Genomic DNA, 25,457 nt, shown 5'->3' with positions numbered 1-25,457 from the left:
AGTTCTCAGTAAATTGCTCAGTCTCTGTGACATGTTGTGGCCCAGAATTTGACTTAAAGAGGAAATAGAATTTCAGAGCTTAAAAAAAAAAAAAAAAAAAAAGAAAATTTGCTCTGGAATTATTTAACAGTGCTATTTCAATTAATAGGTCTTACTTGCTGAAACCAAAGTTTTGGGGCAGGTGCAGAGAAGGGCTGGGACAGAGACCAGGCATTCACTCCACATCTGGGATTCACTGAGCAGGTGAATAAATTCATCCTCATTACAGCAGCAAAGCAGAGTTGATTGCAGAGTTCAGATAGGTATAATAATGTTTGTTTGCCTCCACAAGATGAGGCTTTTGACCTGAAAGAACACAGGAAATAGGACTGGCCTAGATAAAATTTTTTCTTTGTGTACTTTTTAGGTCACTGTCCTCCTGTTAAAAAAAAAACCAAAACAACTAAATTATTTTAAGTTAAATATTACAGTTGTAAAGATTCCATATGTTGAAAACTGCTCATCCATGACAGAATAAATACATTGCAAGGTTTGTGTGTATGCTTGTAATGTTTTACTTTAGAATAAGAATGCTCAAATCAAACATTATTTCAGGCACTAGTTCATCATCGTATTGGCAGTCACTTATGATGCCTGCTCTTAGGGGACAATTTTATTCCATTCCCAGTAAACCATTTCTGTGAAAAACCTCAATAATCAGTCTGAAAGCGAAACAGCTCCAAGTCACTACATAGAGATGTATAGAGTATCTATATGACAGCACACTTTAACTACAGAAAGCAATATGTTTGGAAATAAAGTGTATCTTCTCCAGAAGCTATTTTCCTTGACCCAGCTGTCTTCTTAAAACATGAAAATTAAATATTGCTGTGTCTTTGCACCATTCCTTTCTCTTTCTGTTTCTGTCATACAGATTAAAAATCTACCAGTGCTTGTCACTGTATTTATTGTTGCTCCTTCAGTTCTAATTCCTCTTTGCCATTTGCAAGTATTGTGCCCTTTTGCACTGCCATTAGGATTTTGTACACTGTCCATTCTGCTAGGCAATCCTTCAGGTGCAGATGGTAGTGGTGTTTCTGCTGGCACATTCTGCAGGCACCTCAACTGCTTCCAGGTGGGTACTTTACCCTCAAGTTCTTCTCCTTTCTCCCATGACACCTTCTTTCCTTTATGATCTCCTTTTACATCATTCTAAAACACCTACAGGACTCCTACTCTTTTCTTTAAAACCCTTCTGATCAGCCTATTCTTCTGTGGTGTCTGCAAGAATCTCATCAGTCATTTATCTGCTTAGATATGTTGTATCTATTTATCTGGGTAGCATAATAAATAGTCCTGACTTCCATCTATCCTTCCAAACATTAGCATAGTTGTGATAAAATATGATCCTGTTATGCAGGGAACTCCTCTGCTTTTACTGTACTGTCGTTCTGCTTTCATTCCTCATCTTATCTTTATTATGTTACATGTGGTATAATTTGGTCTATTTTCTTTGGGTAAGGATCTTTGTGGTTCAGCACAAATATTTGATCATTATTGAGAATCAAATTGCAATATTATTTAAGTTTTTGCAATTGGAAACAAAAACATTTTAGTTTCCAACGCAAAAATGCATTTTCACTTATTTGAATTCCTCTAATTATAAATATCATGGTAAGGATATATTTCAAAATACTTTCACTCATTACATAGCTTAATAAACTTATTGAGTACTTGGAGAAAGTAGCAGCTAATATTTTCAGTCTAGAGAATAGATAGCAAAGAAAAAAAAGCGACTACATTCAGGCTGTGAACTATACAAAAAAGAGTTATCAAATATTATATTAATGGATTAAAAACAGATATGGTTTTACTCCTAAAGCAAAATATTTTCTGCTAATGGTGTAAGAAATGTACACACTGACAATCACTGAAACACTAGCATGAGAACTAAAGGATGATTGCATAAAAGAATGATCAATATAAATCACAAAAATGTGATTTGAATGTACTTTTCAATGCACTTTGAATAATGAAAGATAGCAGCATCCTAAAAAGTGGGGAAAAAAGGAACTAAGAAAAATAAATTATGCAATTACAAGGTCAACTAGCAGACTTGCAGGTATAGTAGCCTTTTATCTGGGAAATGGCATGTGATCTTAGAAAAGACACAAATTATGGTACTTCAGAGGGCACAGTGAGAATTTTAGCATTGAAATCCAAGAAAACAATTCAAAATCTAAAAGCACTTTTGAGCTACTGCTCCATCTCATGGAGAATTTTCCCTTTTGGGATCACAAAATTCTAATCAAAATGTCTGTGCATGCGCATACTCCAAAATGTGTTAGGAATACAATTTCAAGGAGGAATTTTCATTTTAGTAAAGTATGTGTTGGGTTACACAACAAATGTGTCTTTCCTTACTCTTTGCCTGCTTTTTATTAGCATGGATCATCACTGGAGTGTCTCTACCAAAATCTCTATTCAGGAGGACAGGACCTGCCCCCTCCTTCCCTACATTGCCAAAAGTTTGTGTGACCCCCAGCAACTTTGAGGGAAAAAACATATGGAAAGAAAGGGAAACTGAGATATTTTGGACCACCACCACATCAGCAGTAGCCCCTGTCAAAATACCAGAACCCCATGCACAAAATGAAAGGGAAGAGGCTATTGAGAGTCTGGGATATTTTGTTTATGACAGTACACACTGATGTCTCATTCTCCTCTTCTTTAAAGATGTTCCTAGAATATAAATGAAGGAAAAAAGAAAAAGATGACTGTTAGAGGTCTTAAAAACAAGAGCTGAACAGCATATATGATTAAGGTCTTTTGTGCAGGGCAGTTGCTTGCAAGTGCCTCTGTGGAGCTCTATTGTGTTTTCCTATTCTGAGCTTTACCTTTCTCATTATTCTGAGAATTTTATGTTTAAAAAGCTCTCTGTTCATGATATATTTTCCCAAACCCTATCATGTTGTTTTTTTTTAAAACCAAATTATATTCCTGCTGTGAAATTTCAGTATTGTATGGCCTAAACAGTGTACCTGTTTGGGGCAGTATTTCTTTCTTTCAGATATGTGCCTGTCACTTTATTTTTGTTGAAGCATGATCCCAAATTCTCCTGGGGAGCTGGGCTGATACAAGACCATCAGAAATAAGGTTTTATATTGCACCCATGGCAGTAGGGCATTGCCACCCATTCTAAAAAACTGGCACAAAGATTCAAAGCTTTTTGCCTGAACATCAAACTTGGAAAAAGTCACATCTTGTTTTCAAATTATGTCAGGTCACTATTTTAGAAACCACCAGTCTGAGACAAAACACACATGGTGACTTAGACCAATAAAATCTGTGTTTCTCTAACTTGGTTTATTTCAATGTTTTCAAGAGAAAGCATCCAGTATTTCTATAATATTTTATATGTGACATATAAGTACTTTAAGTCCTCATAAAAAGTATCCTTTTTTTACACTCCCTAGAAAAAAATCAGTTCTTCCTATACTGACTAAATCTCAGTAAATTTTTATATTTTTATGTCAAAATGTCTTCATTATTTGTCACATTTATGTACATTATCCTTGTTTGCTTGATAGATTTTTTTTTTAAATCTCAAGTTATATAGTTGGGAAACTTCTCACCTTAAAAAAAAAGATGTTGCCATCTTTAATTCTTGAATGTGATACAAAACTTATTTCAGTCTCAGAGAAGTGATACCTTTTGTCATTCTACAGTCCAGGAGATTACTTTTCTGCTGTAATTATATATATATATGTATGTATTTATATATATATATATATATATATATATATAAAACTCTTCTGATAAAACATATATATTCTTGTATTTGAATATAATTCCACAATCACAGTTTTAGTGTGACTTCTGAAGGTAGTTTGATATCTGGCTTTTTGTGTAACTTGCAAAGAATTACAGTCTTGTTCTTAGAATGAAACTAAGCAGTGCTCTGATTTGTGTACTTTTATGATTTCATGTTCCAAGGGGATGCATTCCCCAATTAGAAATTTTTAGCATCTTCCACAGCCAATTTAATTTGCACATTTCTCATTACTTTAGGATAGTCACAGTAGTTTCTTAATCATGCAGACTGTGGTGAAAGCATGCAGTTGTTAATGGAGACAGTGTTTAAAAAGAGATCAATTCTGATATCAAAATACATTGAAAGGAATAATAGAGATTTTCCAGCTCTGAAAACAGAAACACAAAGCAGGGAAATACAACAACAATAATAGTGCATGTATATTTATATATACATAACCTTTTTTGGTGCAATATGACATTGCCTTTCTCCTCCTTGTCTTGAACATGACCACCACAACAGCTGCTGTTTGCTGATGATGTTTAATTGCACTGCTCTTTCATCTATCACTCTTAGGCTCCTGATATCTAAGGGACAGTGAGGACTGCCACCCTCCCATACTGAATTTTTTCAATTCCTTTTTCAATAGATTGTGTGCTTCTGCCTCATGTCTCATGAGATATTACAGATTCCATGAGGTCCTCTTTTAAGAGTAACAAATGTCAAGTCATGGATTGGAATAGAAAGGGGGACAAATGTGTAACAAGGAAGGAGAAGGAAGAAGGGAGTTAAAGAATAATTAGAGAAGAAATGTGCAGTTCAAACACAGAGACAACTTGGAGAACTTCCAAGAGGTAGAAGAAGGAAGGAAGACAGAAAGGAAATATTCACAAAGTAAAAGGAAAATTAATAGACCAAGAATATAATTTTTAACCATGTTTATTATTGGTGTGGAGACTTATTACCCAGCACAACAAACATAAATGGAAACATGCATCCACTCCAAGTTAATACAGTTCAAATAAACTTTATAAGCTTCGGTATGATAATAATGTATAATAATAGTAGTGTGTACAGATTTTAAACTAAATTTTCTAGGTATACCATAACTGTCTTTCATTTCAAACATAATATTTTTTCAGTAAAGAATACAACAGGTAAGAAAATCAGTCAGCTAGGTATAAAATTGGTAACCTTGACAAAAATACTTATAGGACAAAATTAATGGTTTTCTATTTTAAATAATTTTTGAATGGCAATTTAAGAAAAAAAAACATAACATTTATAGTTTCTGCAGTGTGTAGTTTCTTTACCTCCAAATCTTTACTTAAACTGGAAAAGACTGCCTTGCTTGCTGCATGGCTGGGCTTTTTGGATTAAATAAATTAGACTCAAAATGAAGCCCAAGGATAGTGCTGCTGTATTGTCAGTCACTTGAACATTATTAACTTGCTTTTTGAAATGTTTTGGTAGCATATCCAGAATTCTGTATTCCTTGATTAAATAATAAATTGAATTATTGGAATTAATCTTGTTCTAGGATTCAATCCATTAAAATTTTTTTGTGTTTTTTTTTCTTTTGTTAAGACTTTTTGTTTGGGGATTTTTATAGATTTTATAAATTATACACGTAAACAAGAAGAGAGCTATATGAATTCCATATGCAGTTCATTTTCCCTTGGTTGAGCACTGAGTCATTATATTTTATTTGTTAGTGTTATGGGACATCAGTGAAAGTACTCATCTTTGCACATGAAAAAAATGTGAAAAAGCAAACACTTAAGTCACTGTAACTGTGAGCAGAAACTGGCTTACTCTTTTTTTTCCCCCCTTTTGAGTAGGTGGTACTGAAGTTTTTATGAAGTCTGTGACACATTATAATAGATTTGATATTAGGTATTAAACCTAGTGCTCCAGTAAATTTGTTAGCTACACTCCCCTCTGATTTCAGTTCAATGTAGTACTTTCATTTATAGCCTTCAGTAGATTACAGTTGCCTAGACCACCCAACTGAACTGGCAGTGCCATTCGGTAAGAATCCAAGAGTAATTGAGACAGGAATGGACCTTGTGACATTTCTAGTCCAATGTCCTTCTCAAAGTAGTCTCAGACTGAGATCAGACCAGGTGCTCAGGTTTGTGTCCAGCTGAGTCTCGTAAATCTCCAAGGACAGAGACTACTTGACATCCCTGACCAGCTTGGCTGTCTTCAAAATGAAAAATTTTCTCTCTTTTTTATGTTTATGTCCACCATGTCTTGTTCTCTCTCCATGTACCACTAGAGAGGATCATGGCTTGGTTTTCTCAGGGACTGCCTTGTAGGTTTGAAGAGCTGTTAAGTGTCCCCAAAGCCACCTCTTCTCCAGGCTCAAAAGCACTAGTCCCTCAGCTTCTCCTCACAGGGCATGCTCCAGCCCCCTGAGCATCTTGGTGGTCCTTCACTGAACTGATTCCTGTTTATCAGTCTTTTGTTGGGGGACCCAGTACCTTGCCACAGGGTCTGGGTGTCATCTGGGCACTGAATAATGGGGGTTAATAATTTCCCTTGATCTACTGGCTGGATCCCCAGGTGCTGCTGGCCTGTCCTGCCAGGGCACAGAGATGGTTCACATCCAGCTTCCTGTCTACCAAGATCTTCAGTTCCTTTTCAGCAAACCTGTTTCCCAGTCATGACAGGGGGTCTTCTTCCCAGCTTCAGGACTTGGCATTTATTGCTGAAATTTGAAACCTTTCTTCTGGTCCATTCTTCCAGCCTGCTTAAATCACTCTGAATCATAGCCCTGGCCATTAGCCTGTACCTTCTTACTTGGTCATCAAGACAAAAAATTCTTACCAAAAACACTTTTTACCAAGAAACATCTCAGCTATCTAAAGACAAAAGCCGATGTACGATGGTCATTCACAAGTCAAACTAGCAGTGAGAAGAGGAGAGATCATGAAAGCTAAGCCAATCTTAGTCCAAATTAACATAAATTTTTATTGAAATGGTCATTTTTAGGTGCCCTTATGTGACCTTCACTGCTCGTTTAGTGCAACTTTGGCATTTTCTTGACTTCTGAATAGGTCTTCTTGAGAAGAACACATGGTCTAAACCACCTTTGTTGAAAGCAGTACCAAGCTTGTTTGAATTTTCAAATAATACCTTTTTCACTCTTTCCTTATATACTAAATCCCACTCATAGTTTTTTTAAGTGCCAGAAATCCTGGAGCCAGGATTATCTTTAGCAGACGGGTACATTCATAGATATGCTGTGCTTTTTTTCTTCCCTAGACTATACAGGGATTTTTGTGTCATCAAAAAGAGAAAAAAGTAAACATATTTCTGGCTTTCTTCTCCATCAGATGTACCAATCAAATTCTGTAATGCATATCTTTAACTCAGGGGTGCCCTTTTAGAGGCTGATCTTAAAACCTTTTCATCAACTCACTCACCAGAAATTTCAGTATTTCATTTATATATTCATATATAAATATGAATATATTTCATTTCAGGTCAACAAAAGAGTTTCTTTGTTGGATGGCAGTGTGTGCATGGTCACTAGGGTGACAGGTCATTCATCTGTCCTCACACAATGGCAGGTGAGTCAGTCACTATTAAGAGTGATCAAGGTTCAATACTTTCCACAGCCCCATGCATTGAATTTAGGCTGAATGAATATCTTGTATATATCCTGCCCCATAAGCTACTTAGCTCCTTAGAAGTACAGGATCTTTACATTTTCCTTGCCCGGTGTGATAGGGATAACCATGGAAAAAGAGGAGAGGATATAGGCTGAAGACAGCCACTATAGCTGTCAGCATGGCCAATTCTTTCTTCCAGCTCTGGTTTGACATTAATATGCTCTGAATTTGAAATTAAAAATCTAGTTGTGTTGACTCTATCACCTGTATTCAATTACTGCCTTTTCTATTTCCATTGCTTTCAAATGTTAGTCAGCCTACTGAGCTCTTTTAGATCATCTTGGAATGAGATCACTGGGCTGCCAATCCCCAAAAACCTCTATTATTTCAGAACATTTACCTTCATGACTTTAAAGCATGCCCACATCCATGCTGTCTTTCATCCTCAGTCACTGATTAGCAATAGATTTCTTTTACCTTTTTGATCTTTCTCATAAATCAATGCCTCCAGGACTCCTTATCACTTTCTTTCCATTTCATGGTCTTGCTCTCTTTTCATCAATATCCTCTGAAGCCTTCCTGTCCAGGACTGTGTCCTCCCACAACTGCTACAAAGAGGCATTGTATTTTTTTTCTTCTATCTGATGATGCCTTTACAAAAGCAGTCCATGTTATTTTACTTTAATTTAGTTTATTTATGACTATCTCAGTCTGAAAAGAGAAAACTCTAAAGAAATACTAAACTGGAACATATTTCTGTAGTCCTCTGGTAACCCTGGCAGCTTGTAATCTCTTCACGATGGATTGCAGCCTTGTTATTTTCTTTTCAAAGTAAGCACTTTATTTGCTTTATTTGTTTGTTGACTGGTCAAACATGTTAATAGCAACTCAGGAGAACATTGCCACAGCAAGCAAAGTTATACTGATTGAGAGCTGTGATAGCAGAGTTGATTTTGCCATGAACATTCTAACCTGAATTTTGCAATAGCTCTATATCAGATTCTACAGGCCCTAGACAAACATCTAACACTTGCTCACAAAACTCAAACAAACTAAAAGAGAAACCTGAGACTTTTCCATTCAGATCTGGAAGAGTGGCTGGAATTTTCCAATTTTTTTCATTTCACAGATTTACAATTAATTTTTTTGTTAAACTGAATTAAAAAAAATAGGTCAAGTTAAAAATTTCAAGGGTCTCTATCATCTTTAGATGATCCCTCTTCTCTGTGATCAAAAAGAAGAGTGTGTTAAGGATCTGAATGGAAATCAGAACAGCTAGTTCTCTATTTTGTTCAAAACAATATTCCCCTTAATATGAATCTCCTGGTCACAGCACTGTTTTTCTAAATCTACTTGTCCTTCATTCAGTTTTTTTTATGTTTGAAAGAAATTGTATAGGAAAGTCTGAGACTGTTCCTGCTGCAACTTTGAGCAGATGAGAGAAAGTGTACCTCATTAGTTCACACTGACAACAGGACGTTCTCAGGCACTCAAATACAGCAAAGCTGAATTTTATGCAGTGCCTCGCAAAATGAAATAGAAATGCCATATGTTAACTTGCTGTCAATTCTTCTACCAAAGGTAGTAATTTTACAATAATTTCTTCCTATAGTCTCATGTTTGTACTTCTGTTTTTAGAGCTGCTGTCCATTTTACACATGCCATCAGTATCTTTTCATCTTTGTCACAATCTCCATGTCTCACAGTCACCTGAGTTCCTCTCAGGCAGGACAATTTCCCATAAAACCACAGGGATCTCTATGCAGCTGATGAGGAGTTCAGCAACATATTTACCTCATTTAAGTGTTTGAAATCACAGCCTTAATATTACTCCTTTTTTATGCATAGTGAAATCTTAGTGAAATTAAAAAAAAATCGAATATTCTTTATATCTGTTAATATTTATTTCCTTATGTTTGGTGCTCTATTTTTACCTTCTCCTTTGTGTTTCCTCACTGTGCCATGTTTTATTGCACATCAGACACAATAATGGTCGTATGCCTCTTACCTGACTATTTCTATGCTCAGATTTGCTGGAATATTTACTGGAAAGTTTCCAAAATCACAAGGGTAACAAATAATCTTCATCAAGCAGAACAGATGGCAGAAACCTTTGTATTCATTATGGCATTGTTGCTTTAGAAATTTTCAGGTCCAGATGCTGAGAAAAAGATGGAGCTTTGTTCACTGAGACCAATATCTGCTGCTTGTTTCACACTGTGTTAACATTATGGTAAATATGTCATCTTTTTATGACCCAGTAACTTGGGTTTATATGTGCAATTGCCTGTGGGCCTTTGTTTCCCTACTTCATAGTAATAAGAAAATTGTGGGCTCAAATGCAATCTCAGAATTGTAGCAGTCAGAAAAATCCCATCCTATTCATTCTGCTCTTGGCTGATGAACTCGTATTGAGTTCAAATCCATCAAGCTGGGCTAAGTGCTGAGAACTGAGCAAGAGTTCTCACCACTCATACCTTGAGGTCTCAGCTTCCTCAAGGCAGGATAGATACAATGGCAGAATTGAAAAAGAAATGGAAGATTATCTGATTCCCAGGATCTTCTTTCCACAGATATTTTTAGAAGAATATTTTTTACTTCAGCAAAGTTTCACCTGACAGTCTCTTTTCTACGAAAAACTGGTGTAGCTGAGTAAAAGCATGTAAGAATCCCTCCAAAGTTGCTATTGGCCTGTTTTTAAACTACAGTGTCCAAATACTGATCTACTGTAGACTAACTTGGAAATCCAATGAAGTCTCTTTCCTTTGCCTGCAGACTGAAGATTGCTGTAGATAAACTCACCTGGGAGGAAGATAAATAATTACATTTGATGATACAGAGCAGAGGAGTTGCCTCAGAGGCATGAAAAGATATAGAATAACATGATGATGTCAAGTCAATGCTTTCTGATAGCAAAGTAGGAAAAGTTGCTCAGTCTACTTGAGGCACAATGAATTCACATTTTTTTGGAAAGTTGTGCAACACTTGAATTTAGTTCAGACTGTTCCTTTCTTTATTTGAATCACACTTCCTACAAATGTTAGCTCACATAAACCAGTACTTCACCCACAAAAATAGGGTTGAAGGATATTACTTGGGTTGGAAAGCCAAAACAGAGAGCTGGGAAGTGTCAGATTCAAGGTTTGTCACTGTCAGTCTACCCTTGTGTGAATGTGTGTGTTATATCTTTAATTGCACAATCCCATACTGGTTTTCACAAAGCACCTTGCCTCACTGGTCACAAAAGTTTGAAAATTCTCAGTGAATGGCAAAAAAAAGGCTCAGCTATTCAAAAGACACTTCTACTAAAGGAAAGATGAAGAATTTTTTTGGCTGATAGAACAAAACTGATAAAAAAGGAAATTACTTTCACTTTATAGAGGTGAGGCAGGTAAATAGAGAGGTTGGCATCAAAGTGTCTAAATACTGGTAAGTTTTTGACATGGAAGTAGCCATGGAAGTCATTTGGAAGAATCTTGTTTCCTTACACAATTTTTAGAAATATTTAAGTATTTAAATGCCAACAATCTTTAAAAGGATCAAGCTGTTTGACTTCTACTTACATTAATAATAGCTGCCCAGCTGCATTCTGCAGCAGCAGCACAAGCTTTCCTCCATATTGCATTTTATAATAGAGATTATAATGCACAGTTTGAAACAAATTATAAAACAGCCCAATTGCACAGAGAAATTATAAAATTAGCAAATGTTTTTAGTTGTATTTAATTGCTAGTCAGTAGAGCTTCTGGAGGAAAAAAAGTTATGCTAATTTCAGTACCAGGAAGATAGCAACAGAAGGATAAGAATATTGTGGATGATCAGGTAGTTCCAGCATGTGGAGCATAGTTGGAAGACCATTAAGAATAGGGAACCACACTGCTCCCACTCAGCCTCAGTCTGCAGTGTTTTTCTTTTTATATAATTTATTATCTTAATTTATCATAATTTATTGTCTTTCCTTATGATTATTCACCATCTGTAAGAGTCTTTAGCTGACCAAGACCAGGAGACAAGAGGCAAGACCTGAGGAAGAATGTCAGGTACTTCGCTCATATGCTCCAGAAGAAAAGTTAGATAAACCCAAAGCAATCAGTATCATCACTCAGGACTTTTGACCATGTTCTGAAGACAAAATAAAAGAGAAGTAAAGTAGTGACCTAAAAGTCATCTTCCAAATGCTCAAGGCCATATTATTATGATAGCCAGAGTAAAAAGCACAAAGACAGTCTCTTTTGTGCATAATGTTTCCTAGGTAAATAATCAAGTTGAAGGCTGATGAGAATAAACAGAGACAGGATTATTCCACCTTCTATTGTTATATCCATTCCATAAACTGGTGACTTCTAAGCTATTAGATTCTCTGTCATCCAGTAAAGCTCATTCTATCTCTAGTTAATCAGCAGCTTAAGCTCCACCGTAGACAGGCCTGGTCAAATTGATTCATGAGTGCCTGATGTAAAATCTGACTAATTTCCCTTCTATCTACAAAGCAAAACTCCCAAATCAGAAAGTCAGTTTTAAAGGCATTTCCATTACTGTTCCACCTAGCAAACCAGTATGGTATGAATGCACAGAATAGGTGTAAATGAAAGGAAGAAAAATCTTCAGAGGAAATACAGTCATGTGGTAAGATTCATGCAAATAATTTGAAATATAAAGTGCATAGGGCTCATTGGGTTGCCTGCACTTTAAAACTCTGTCAGAGAAACACAGAAACATTTTCCCTGCATGTCACTCCATCACTTATTTTATGTCCAGTTATGGAGCTATTACAAGCTTTAACAAATAGCTATTTTATGCTTTAAATTGAAATATCTGGGCAATCTTTTTTGTGCAATTCATAGGCACCTAATCTGTAAGAAAACAATTTTATTTATGCCTTTCCAGTCTCATTCTAAGATTTCTTATGTGTGTGTTTAAATAAGTCTCAGTTTTTATTAATTTCTTCCTGACCTGTTGGTTTGACTTTATTTTCCCTGAAGAAAAGTTTAACCTACTTTATTTATTCTGTGGTGTGTTTTTTTTTTGGTCAAAAGCAGCATAGCTAGCTTCAGTTTTATTTTGATAAGTTGCTAAATAAATATAGGTTTGAACTACAAATTCAATTACAGAAGGCAGGATGAAAAACAGAGCACTTAACAAAAGCAATTACAAAAACAGATTATTAAAATAGAAAAGAAACTTGACCTAGGTTTTTACTGAAAACTGAAGTTTGTCATGTTTTTACTGAAGCTTGAAGTTTGAAGCAGCTAAGCTTTGATCCTGCAAAGGCATGCTCAGAGTCTTGCTTTAGCTCACTGAAATCAAGGGGGCTTTTTGCAATGCAAAAGAGCAAGCAGGTGCATCCATCTTTCTAGTACCATAGCAAAAATGGGCCAGTAATGAAAAGCATGCATGAAAGGCCACAGCCTCACTGTTTAACAGTTTTTAGAAAAAGTAATGGAAATTATGTTAATCTGAACGCCACATTGTTCTTGATTTGCATTGAAGTTGCTAAAGATAAAAAAAGACTGAGTCTGAACAACAAAAAAAAGAATACAGTACTAAAGAGAAGGAATATGATACTAAAGAGACAATCACCTTCATGATGTGCTTCCACACAAGAATTGCTCACCACAATATGGCTTTTGATTTTCTCTTTTTTTTGAACCATTGTCATTACACAGAAATTCATGCAAAACTAATTTAAGTCAGGCAAACCGTTTACTCTTGCAAACTTTGGATCACTGAGAAAAAATTAACAGATCCACTTCCAAGAAAAGGAGCCTTTTCTATTGTTAAGAACCTTGGTGAAAATAGGGCAATGATTGTCACAGGGTTGATTCTGACCCTGCTTCATTTCTGCAGTGATTTTTTCCATCTGATCAATTCTCAGCAGTTTAATGGCAGCAGATACCTTAGTAGATAAGACAAAAGATTTTCTCACTCAAGTCTGTGGGAAAATACACACTTATGCTAGTGAAATTAGGCTTTGTTTTAGTTTTTAACTCTCACTTAACTTCTGGCCCAAGTGTAAAGGGATAATCTTGGTTTATGAAGACCATGAGACTTGCGTGGTGTGATTACAGAGGTCCAAACCAGCATTTCATGCATCTGCCAAACACTTTAGATGGTTAATTTGCAATTTAACAGTACACCAAGAATACTGGTGAGTTTAAAGCTATGAAGAGATTATTTATAATCTAACAGATTATCTATAAACTAACAGATTACCTATAAACAACAAAATAGATTATCTGTAACTAACAAACTACATATTTTTAAAATGTATTTCATTATTTTATTTAAAACCAAGTATTCTGTCTCTAAATGAGTTGGTAGACACAGAGAAGTGCTGTCTATTGGTGGAATTGCAAACCTGAGTCATAGAAATATTTACTGCTAGTTCTTGTAACTGATGTTTTCATTATTTTACAATTTTAAAAGTGGGCTGATGGTTTTTAAAAATATTTTAACTTAAATATAAAGTGGTTTATATATTCATTTCATTTATTTCACTATTCTTTTTCCTATGCTCTGCTACCAGATGAAAATTAGATACCAATTCAGTGCTTTGCCCAAAAGGATTGGGCAAAGAACTCTTTGGTGTGGGGTTTTTTCAATGGTTTGGTTTTTGTTTTAATTATGGATAATCTCCCTTACCCATTTTATTTCTGTATTTGAATTTGTATTCTTCCATAAGGCAATAGTGTCTTCTTTGGTAGTGCAGTAGTGTCAGTAGAACAACTGCACAGGTTCTTTTTCAGTTTTCATAGTGGTTGGATATTCTAATTCCTGTGCAGAGACCAAAAAAGCATTTCTGCAGTGAAGCTATTTTGATTAGATAAATGTTCAATTCTAAGCTAGCTGTAACACTCTTGGTGGCATAAATCACCCCTATGTGAAGGACACACCAACAAAAGGACAAAAATGAGCTGGTTAGAATTCCCCCTTTGCAACATTAAGGACATTTGACTTCAGAGAAAAATTCTATACAAATTGATTTAACTATTTTATAATTCTCTGAAAGAAAAGCCTTCTGCATATAAAATCTATGCTACATCACTTAATTTTCTTAAGTGGATGAGGGGGAAATGCAGCAAAAAGTCACTTGTGCTAGTTCAACTATTGCCAACTCATGTGTGTCAATTTTGGAAATAATAACTGGAAAGAGTGAGCAGGGAATAGCTCCAAGGTATATAGTTTGCCCTAATACATAGAGATGGAAATTCTAGGGCCAACACAGGTCAGGCTTGTATGATCCAGCACTGCAGAAATACAGTGAAAGTATAAATTTGCCATATATTCCCAAGGCAAGAGTTCTCAAATTGTAAAATATTTTACCCTAAATTTCAGCTTGTCTTCACTCTTTGTGTATTCTTTCCCTCTAAGGACTTGTAACCTTGGAAACTTGCCAGCCTGCTAGTAAAAATCCTGATCTTGCAATCCTTATTCAAACAAATCTGTTGTTGATTTTTATTAAGCCTCTTCTGCTCTCTCATACTTACCTACACATTGCTACAGTGCCTCCAAAGGACACAGGATACAGACATACATGCTGGGGAAAATATAACTCTCAATTCAGGAACTGATCATGAACTTTCCAATCAAGCAGAACTTACAGAAGAAAAATAACTTTTTTTTTTTTTAATCTATTGGCCAAGATGCTATGTTATTGTCCCATTTTACAGCTGTTGAAGGTAATGTTCACTTTTTTAGATTGAGGCACCAAAAATTTTGTACTCATATGTAGGTGTGAGGAATCATGTGCATGTGTCTTAGTCTTGCCTTTTTCAAACCAAAAATAGGGCACTTGAATCCAAATTGCTTCAGTACAATATTCTCTAAATAACTACCCAAGATGATCATTATCTTAAAATTATTCCTGGGAAATGCTTTTGCATGTGCTTAACTCTTTACACGTGAGTAACAGCTCAGTAGAAGTATCAACACACATTAATGAAAATTACTTTATAGCTCCTTTAGAAAGTTAGTACAATAAGGAATGCCAACACCCTTAGAATATTTTGAGTTTTGGAGAAAGAGAGAGTGAATCTAGTTTAATACAAAATGTTTGGCTTATAATGAAAATTATATTAAAATCTATTTTGTGTCTTGAAGTAGGTCAATTAAGGAAGTATAAAGTGCCCTTTTTGTGAGTGAAATAAATTTATATCATAGCTAGTTAGACAAGAGCATAAGAAATAGTTCAAGAAAAAAATTTTGTTGTCAACTAGGAGAAATAGCAAAAAAATCGCTTCTAGGAAAAAAACAATCACAGGATCAGATTAAATTGGTACAATGAAAAAGAGGCAGAAAACTGACAAAAAGAAAAAGTCAAATTAAGATAACCTATGGATTACAAAGACACAAAAAGCCCCTGAGATACAGTGAACGCCATTTCATCTAGAAAGATAAAGGAAGTTATCTGATGTTTTAAAAGTAACAGAGAAGAACTTGTGGTGGAAATGGCTTCCTCAAATCTTTTGAGGAACAAAGTGGATTGACTGTCAATCAACTTAACAGTGCAGGAAGAGAAACTACTTGAGGCTAAAGCAGCAGATGTGAATTATAAAAAGACTAGATGTTGACTTTAATAATTTTTTAAATCAATTTTATATATGAGTTTAATTTACAGCCATTATTAAGCATCATATATCTTATTTTGTGCCCATAACCATCCAAATACTTTGTCTGTCATGAGTAATTCTGCTTAGTTTAAGTGTGAACATTCAGGAAGTTCAAATGGAAAAATAATAATTTCCAAGTCTGAATTCAAAGTAGCATCCAAGCTTCCCAGGTGAAGGTTCTGTTTTGAAGATGAGTGTTTTAAGGCAGCTATAACTATTCTGGCTTTATGCCTCCTCAGGACAGGAAGAATTTACTTCTTATCTTTTCAATTATCTCCAGGTCAAACATTATATTTACTGAGGACCTACAATTGAGCATATTGGCAGGATTCCTCTAGACTGCTCTATCTTAGGTGTGTGTTGTAACAAAAAAGTTCTGCATTGGTGAGATGTGGAAAAAACACAAGCCTTTTGGCCTCCATTTCTTCTTTCACATTCTTGGCTGACAAAATGCAACAGGGGAAAAAACAGAAGTTGTTCCTCTAGCATCTTTCCACAATGAGCTTGTTGGTTTGTTGGCTAGGTCACTCTTCTGAAAATATTTGCTCTTACTTGGATTTGATGCTCTTGAAGGTCTTTTCCAACCTTAACAATTCTGAGTGCTCTACAATCATGTATCCTTCACACCTGAGGAAGGAAAGGTCATTTAAGACCTTATTTGGTAGCCAAGGTCAGGGGCTGGGCTTCAGGACCCATATTCCAGTTTAAGAGACATGACACCTACCATCCAAAGATGCCTACTTGTAAGGAAAATGGAGTTGTAGATGGACCCTGCTCTGGACTGGTTTAAGCATCAAATTGTTTCAGCTGCTGATAAGTGCAAATCCCTCTTGTACACATCTGGCTGTCCCATTCATTCAAGGGAACAGGGACACCTGACTTTATATTGCAAACCCAACTCCAAGTGCTCCCCTTCTCAGCAGCACAGTGCACTCCTCAGTGCAAACATTACACTTGGCTCCAAGTGTGGAAGTTTTAGGCATTGCAGCATTAAATGTATCTGCATGAACCCATTTCTAGTTCTTTAGACAAGTGACTCTGAGCACTGTATTCTCCCATTCTTCAATTTCCTTTCATCAGAAAAAAGTTATAAAATTGCCACAAGATTTGGATTATAAGAAAAGGCAGAAAAGCCAGAAAAAAGTGGCCACTCTGCTGTCTGCATAAATGAACAGAAGATGCACATAAGCTCAGAGCAGAGGAAATTATTTCTAACACTTGTGAAGGATGTATTTCAAAGAGTGTTTAGGATGATTTCACTATGGAGATAATTGTTAAAAGGAAAGTGAGTGGTTACAGGATGGAAAGACAATTTGTGAGTGTTATCTGGGATGGAATCTTTCAGTTCAGGAAAGAATTGTAGATGCTAGGGCAATCTTAGGGCTGTTTTGCACTCAGACATCATGCTTGTAATTTGATGGAGAAAAGATGATAGAAAAATGGGTAAGGAAATTATTTAACTCAGGAGCAATGCAATTATTGAGGCATAATTCATACAAACAGCATCCCTGTTATTGGCTATAAATGCCTTTTGGCTTCTACTTGTGAAGTATAAATGTATTTTATAAACCTCCCTCCTCACCTGTGTTCTGAGAGGACATATCCTGTAGAAAAGGCCTCTTCTTTAAAAGGATTAAAGGGACTGTACTTTCATTGTGGTAGTCATACTGCAAAAGGAGAAAGAGAAGACAATACTGGCCTCAGTGGCAACAAAGACAGCATCCACTCAAGTTCTAACATCTCAGAGGCTAAGTGCAGAGTTAGTTGTCTACTCAAAAAGATAATAAATAATGCAATTAGATTTAAAGATTTCAGAGTATTCATTCAGAGTATTCATCAAGCACCAAACAAACAGAAATCAGCCTGAAGAGACAGAAGACCATGCTGGGAAATATTTGTTATATAGAATATTTGTAAAGGACACTGGAAAGAAAGGGAATAAAATGAGGATCAGCAAGAACACTTAATATGTGAACATTGACTTAGTGTGTGGACATAGGAATACTCTGTGTTTTACTCTAGATGTTCCATCCCTTCCCACCATTATACTGGATTGCTTTGAGGCAGTGCTTGCAGATTGTTCAGATAACCCAACATTAAAAAACCAGTGATGCCTTAACTTGCAAGAGAAAATTTTCAATTCCTCTTTCCCATTTCTATATTGACATGATAAAGCCATGTGGTTCCTTCAGATGAGCTTACACCATGTTTTCTTTTATTGCTGCCAAAGCCCTCCTCTGCTCTCTTAGGTTTTTAACCAGGCTCTTCACTGCACTGCTCTGCTCATATAAAATACAGCTGCCAAAATAACCATGTCAGTTTATATGATAGGCTTGCTTCTGTTCTGAAGCTCTTTCTCCTTCTCCTGTTTCCTACTGCATCAGAGTCAGCCTTGATGTTTTTGCCATTGTACTCACCTTGGAACCTGTCCATCTTTAAGCATTTAGCTGCTGTGGTAGCAAACACCTTTCAAGTTCCCTCCAGGTTGCCCTTTAACGCTACAAAAGGCTCCTCAAGTTGATCTTGCCATTAACAACTAAGGAAAGAAATGTTAAAAAACACCAAGAAGAAAAAGAGAGCACAAAAAAAAAAAAAAAAAAAGAGAGAACTCATAGCAAATAGGATGTTTGATATAGATCAGTTACTTTTAGTTTTCTAAAGCCATTGAGACCTGCATACTTAAATGCATGATCTTCCTTGCTCTATTTTTGCCTTATCATTCTTCTCCTCTTTCACTACCATCATTTACTGTATCTTGGCTCAGGCAAAGTATTTCTTGCAGCAGGTTTTGCACCTGCAAGGGAATGTTCATAATACAAACACAATGAAATTTTTGTTTTGATGGAGCCCTCCAGGAACTTGACAAAAGATAAGGTATTACTATAATATTTTAGAAACTACAACTAAGTGTTACATAAACCAGTTAAACTACATCTTTATAAAGAACCAAGTTCTCTGGTCATCTAGTTTTGCAAAATATTTTTAAAAATTTGAGCTACTTGATGACCCAAATCAACTCAGTTTGAGGTAGGCTCTGTCCATCATCTATCAAGCAAGACATCCCTCCTAACACAAAAATGTAAGTCAAATTCCACTGAATAATAAAGTGTATTGTATACAAAAAAAGTACTTCAGATTTTCAGCTTGAGCAGAAGTGGCAATTTTTCTCATGATATAAATTATAGTTTAGAGCCATCAGGAAATAACAACTTCCTTTTGTAGTCTTAACTTTATTATTTTCCACACAGGTTTGATAGTACAGCTACCATTGACATGTATTTAAGTATTTCTCAGATAATGTAATACACTCTTACACTATCTTTTCTATAGTAGTAGTAGCTAAAATTTTCAAATAGTCTTTCAAGCAACAGCAAAAAACATTTTAAAGCTGAAAACCCAGTTTTGCAGATGTAAGAACCTTACATGGAATTATTCCATTTAGGATCTCTAGGAGCATTGGGTAAGCTTACTCAGTCCCCAAGCTCACATTTGCAGGAGGAAATTCAAAAACAGCAGAACAAATGCACATGTTAAGCAACCTGACCTTGACTCTGTTCTCTGTACATTATGCTAGTGATGTCTTTGTAAGCTGTGGTTTCAGCTGAGCTAATGAGTACAATTCCTAGACAAGATCAGACTGAGAGCTCAGGAGAATGCAGGTGACTCAGAGCTAATGTGATATCAGATGGAGCAAAAAAAAAAAAAGAGCAAAGACACACACTCACTTTTGATTTCTCTGAGGGGGTAAACAGAAACACTGAAAAAAAAGTCTATTGGAAGAGAGGGAGTGGGGAAAAATGCCTTTGGTAAGTGTAGGGAGTTAAGAGGTTTGGTGCTGCAATTCATTTTCAATATTTTGTGTAAAAAAACTGCTCAGAGCATCCTGAAGAGTCTCTCACTGGGAAATCTCACTGTAGCAAGTAGCTGCTAATTCCATTTTAAATTAGTATGTGTTCCTGAAGTACAACTTTGGCCTTTTAAAAACACATCTACAGAATGCTTGAAGCCAAGTGTTCTTCAGCTGCTTGAAGGTAAGGGTGTGCAGCATGCTGGTTATCCCCTGGAGCTGTTCTCTAAGGCTTGCTGTGTGTTTGGTGCAAGCCTAGTTTTATCCTTAGCACACCAGACAGTTTTAATGCAGGCTACAACACTCAGCTCAAATCCATACCCTACACACCAGTAAGTTGGGAGTGTTCAAAAGGCTTTGACCCAGCTTTAAAGGAGAATTTGGCATGCTGCAGAGAAAACCAGAGGCTAATCAAGAGGCGTTTTACTGAGAAAGTCAATGAAAGTGAACTAAGAGAAATCTTTTAGTGTATGAACCAGATAAAAATCAAATTTTTTTCACATTTTATACCTTTAAAAAAACAAGAAACTCTTCCATTTAGGTCTGAAAATATCCAAACTACAACTGAAATATTTAATGGATTTGAAATAGCTAGGAAAGGATAGAAAAGGCTGTGAGTACAAAATAAGAAATCTCATATTTTGTGTGTTTGGTTCTTTACCCTGAAGGTCAGACTGGAGAGGTGTGACAAACACATGGGAAAGTTGGACAGCAGTAATCCAAAAAAAAAAAACAAACATATTGTGCCTTTTTGATATTCTAATTGCATTTCTTACTTCTGCCTCTTCAAATCACATCTAACACTTATTTAGTTAGATTAATCTGATAGATTGCAAATGTATTGCAGGATTGTAAATGTATTTGGCACATTAAAAATATGACCATATTGGTCATAAATATCTGCATCTTGTCCTTCTAAGAGCACTCAAAATTTTTTTTACCAGTAAGTCATAAAGTTTGCCCTCTTACTTTGCTCCAAACATTATTTAACATACTTGCTACATGGTTTAGGTCTGTCATTTTTACTTGTCATGCCCAGTAGCTCTGATGTCCTTAGCATTCAAGAATATGAAATAGTATTTTTCACATCCCTGTATTATTTTCTGTGAATTTAAGACCTGTCATACTGACAAATATTTAGTTTTCTTCAAGCTGATAGAAGAGACTATGATTCTGTCCTGAAAAGACTGTTTTTCCCCATCACTGTAAAACTTATTATATTTTTGCATGTTATTAACACCATTTTAAGTTAAAAATATTATAATTTCAAATAATAAATAAAATAAATAAGTAAATAATTAAACATAAAACTTTATTCCATGTTTTCTAATTATTTTATTGTGCTATTTTAAAATTATTTTATTGTGTAATTTTCTTTACTACAATTATTTCATAAACCATTTTTGGATCTGTGTTTATTGTGTGCAGATTTTATTTTCTTTAGGGTTTTTTTTTTTTGTTCGTTTGATTAGTTTCATGTTCGTAATGGCATGATGGAATTTATATCCTGAGATGCTGCTTGCAATTTTCAAATAAAATTCTCTTCACAGTCTGCAACATCCTAGTTAGTGACACTGCCCTTTAGATTTTTATTTTAAAAGAATGTAGACAAAACATGAGTTCTATATATACTGTTTTGCACTCTGTTTATAGCAGCTCAGGATCTATAGTTCGACTTAGTCAAGATATAGAATATTTCTGATGCCATTGCATTTTATATTACTGTTCATGAGAATACATATATGCAAACTCCACAGAGCAGGATTAAATGTAGTTAGGGAAGTGTACTAATCCCCTGGTTTTGTTGTCTTGTTACATACTTAGTGTGAAAGCATTAGAATTTTCTCCACACAAAATAAAATTATTTTTTATAACCAGAAAGGATATATGCACCCTCTCCTAGCTTATGCTGACAAATAGATCAGGTAGGAAGTTCCACTTGCTTAGCTGCATCAGATATTTAAAGAAGTTGAAGACCTTTGTCCACACACCCCAATCCAAAGTAACAATACACGAAGTAAGAACAATAACGATAAGAAAATGTTTTCATAAAAAGACCATTAACCTCTTTCTGTTGAACCATGTAGGAAATTTTTGAAGACATTTGTTGGCAATTTCTTGTTACTTCAAAGTAGCAGTACTTGTTCATCACAAGTACTACTCTGTAATTTCTCTGAGCAATTCATCAGCCACTGGAGCTCGTTTGGTACCTATGTAGCCTTTTTCCTGCAACTACTGCCTGAGAGGTTTGCTTAATGGTCTGCCTGGGGTACCCAGATCCAGCAGCTGTGTGGGCCAGACCTGTGCTTCAAGAACTCATCAGCTGCAAAACAAATCTTGTCTGTTGCCCACAAGTGTATTCACCAGCTCAACCAGAAGCAGAAAGTTGAGGGTGTTTTCCATTCTCCAGGACCTGCATGCTAAGCCTGGAGACAATGAGTTCCATGCTGATCTGAGGGAGGTTTTAAAACATTAAATTACAGTAAATATATTTTTTACCTAGACTACACTCTACTCATCTTCCTGTGGAACTGGCAGGTACAATCAGTAGAGGTAGACTTGAACATTATTGTTCTCTATTGCTTTTGAGAGTAATTTGGGCATTAATTACATTTAAGAGATGTGAGATGGACTTCACATTTGTTGCTGAATACATTTCAGTCAGGGTTGTTGTTGGATACAGGGTTATAAAAAGTAAAGATTTTTGTGTGATAAAATAGCTGGGCAAAAATATCAGTGCTTGGTAATAGCAAAAGAATGTTAATCATTCATCACACTCTGCAGTCCTATCTATATTCTCTCAGAAGATATAAATACTAAACAATTAAGGCCCACAATCTCTCAGCAAGTTGACTCTTCTTATTTCCGTTTTATAGAAAAACTGCAGGGCACAAAAATGAAACACTTTGGTTAAGGTCACTGAGTAAGTCTGCTGAAGATGTGCAAATATATTCAAACTCTGATGATTCCCATTTTGTTTTTTAAACCAAAGAACAGGTTTTTTCTGCAACATTTCTCTCACTCATTAAACATCTCTTGCATAGTTTAAATTAAGAGCATCATTAAGAAGTGAAGTTAATTACCTTCTCTCCTTTTAAAAACTATTTGCTGATTTCTATATTGAATAGATTCAAGCAGGTTTTCTCATGTGTTTATAATGGTAAAATATCTAAACACAAATATGAAAATAATCATGCTGCTTTGCCATGTTTTCATGGTATAAACAGCCAATAACACCCACAGCAACTTTATTAAGACAAAGATTAGCAAATATAGGAGTTTAATTGGATTCTGTTTTCAAACATATCAAAGCCCTAAAAGACTAGTATTTACACTCTCCTTTATTTCTTCTTTATAGGGAAACCCAATGTTATGAAAATTAAGTCAGTGTTTGAACCAAAAAATTTTCTGCATTTTTCTAGTGAAATGGGAGGGTAGTTTTTTCACAGTATGTTATGAAAGAATTTCTAAAATCTCATTTTCAAAAGCATGTACAAGGCATGGAGAGGGCAGAATTTGAAAGCAGGAATGTTAGCTGCTTAATATAATACCCAGAATCTTTAGTAAATTCCCTCGGGTGTATTATTTGAATTTTCAGGTCCTTATATAAAAGTAAAACATTTAACCTACAGGCACTTTTGGAAATATTTCCTATAGAGCCTAGAGAGTCAAAGCCTCATTGAAGAGGACTTAGGCACCAGCTTCATGTTCCTAAGTTCAAATGTTAAGGCACCTGTGGGATATTCTATCTTCTCAGCTGCCATGTAGGCTTTCTGTCTCTGGAGAGCTCTTCATCCAAATAGTTGTGGAAGTCTCCAGCATGAAAATCCAGACTGGCTGCTTGGCTCTGAGGAAGCCACAGACCTTTCTACTGTGGCTGAGCTACCAAAAGCCTGGGGACGTGTCATTACCCTCCTAGGATTCTCAAATCAAAATGTGCTCTCCCTATAATATGCCTCACCCCCTCAGGATTTTGGGAGCATGACTGAACTTCACAGATGTCAGCATGGAGAGAGAGAGAGGAAGGATACCTAATTGACATGTAGGTGAAAGCACCGACTTATGGTGTCACAAGGTGTCCTTAAAATGTGTTTTGTTTCATTTTAAAACAGATATTTGCCCATTCTGCAATCTGTCACATGAAGCTGCTGTATTCTAGGATGCATCACAGATGGAAGATTTTATCTCCACAGCCACAATGTTCTGGTGAGAATCACATTCTGTTACAGTAGTCAAGTATTTAAGTCTCACCTGTGATGCACAAAGACCTTTATTTCTGAATTCCTGCTTATAGCTTAGTTGTTAGATTTCTTCCCTGGAAGATAAGAACCCAAATCAAACACAGAAGGTATTTGGATTTTATTCTCCTTTTTTCTAGAACGGCATTTAAGACAGGTTCCTCACATTCCCCACCTGCCAATCCAGAAAGATTCTCCTACTTCATCTACTTGACTCCAAAAGAGGATTAATAATTACATCCCAAGAGGAAATAAGAAATAAACATCTAGTCTCCCTAAAAGACAGCTATTTTGTGAATTACTTACTTAGTAGTCTCTCTCCTCAAACATGAAAATAGATTAAACACCCAGTTTAGAAAATATGCCTAACTTTTAGAAGATTGAAGTCCCAATCAGAATGTCTAGGTTAATTTTGAAAACAGTGATGGGTTTCTAATGCATATGGTTGTCAGGTGATTTTTATAAGTGGGACCTTATTCCTTCCACAAATAGGATGCATCTCACCATTACTGTTTTGACTTGGGACTTTGTAGAATTCTGCAACATATAGCTCAAGCTCAAATTTCACTTGTTCTCAAAACCACCAGTATGTACTAAATCAGCAATTTAATGTGGCCATCATCATTAGATTGCATAGTAAGAGTTAACAGGATTTTTGTGTGTAAGAGTTAATTTCTTTAAGATTCTTTATATTTATTAAATGGCTAGTCCAAAATTTGGTGATTTATTTGTATTCCATGTAAAACAGTTATAAAATATTCTGTAAGAAGATTTAAAAAGCTAATTTTATGTATAACTCTTTGCAGAGAAATGGAAACGCTTGCTGACACTTAATATTTAATCTTCTTATTGTCACAACACCTTTTTTTAAACTCTTTTTTCTTTAGCTCCCACAGAGAAGGGATTCTGAAAGAAAATAGAAATGTCTTCATTCATCCTTATTATTCTTATATCTAAGGTTTTAAAACAATATTGTGAGCTTATGAAGACCATATTAAAGTTATAATACAGAAAATATATCTGTGATCGCTGCTGTAATTCATATGTCATTAAAAAGATAGCTCTGAATTGAAAATCATGTTTTAGGGAAATAATCTGAAGTAGCTGAGGAAGGAATTTGGGGTAACTTTTGCCTCAGAGACAATGGCACAACTGAAAACTTTGAAACTTTTAAACTTTCTCAAAAATAACCTTGGTAATGAATTTTAATAGCAATGTGCTACAATGGCATAACTACACTGATAATGCAGGAAGAAAGAAGTTAACTGTTAAATATTACAGTATTACAGAATACTGTAATACTTTTACAGAAGTTTCTGTTAACTTCTGTAAAAGTATTACAGAATTCCA

The 25,457-nt window shown here is 35.5% G+C and overlaps 1 protein-coding gene across 1 annotated transcript in view; it reads left to right on the top strand.

The window, feature by feature from the left end:
• The window catches only part of FUT9 (fucosyltransferase 9), a 103,883-nt gene that overhangs the window by 47,539 nt on the left and 30,887 nt on the right, over window positions 1-25,457 (top strand). The window lies entirely within an intron of this gene.

This window comes from Serinus canaria, chromosome 3, assembly GCF_022539315.1.
Source record: "Serinus canaria isolate serCan28SL12 chromosome 3, serCan2020, whole genome shotgun sequence".
Taxonomy (NCBI): domain Eukaryota; kingdom Metazoa; phylum Chordata; class Aves; order Passeriformes; family Fringillidae; genus Serinus; species Serinus canaria.
This window is presented reverse-complemented; position numbering and strand designations above follow the sequence as displayed.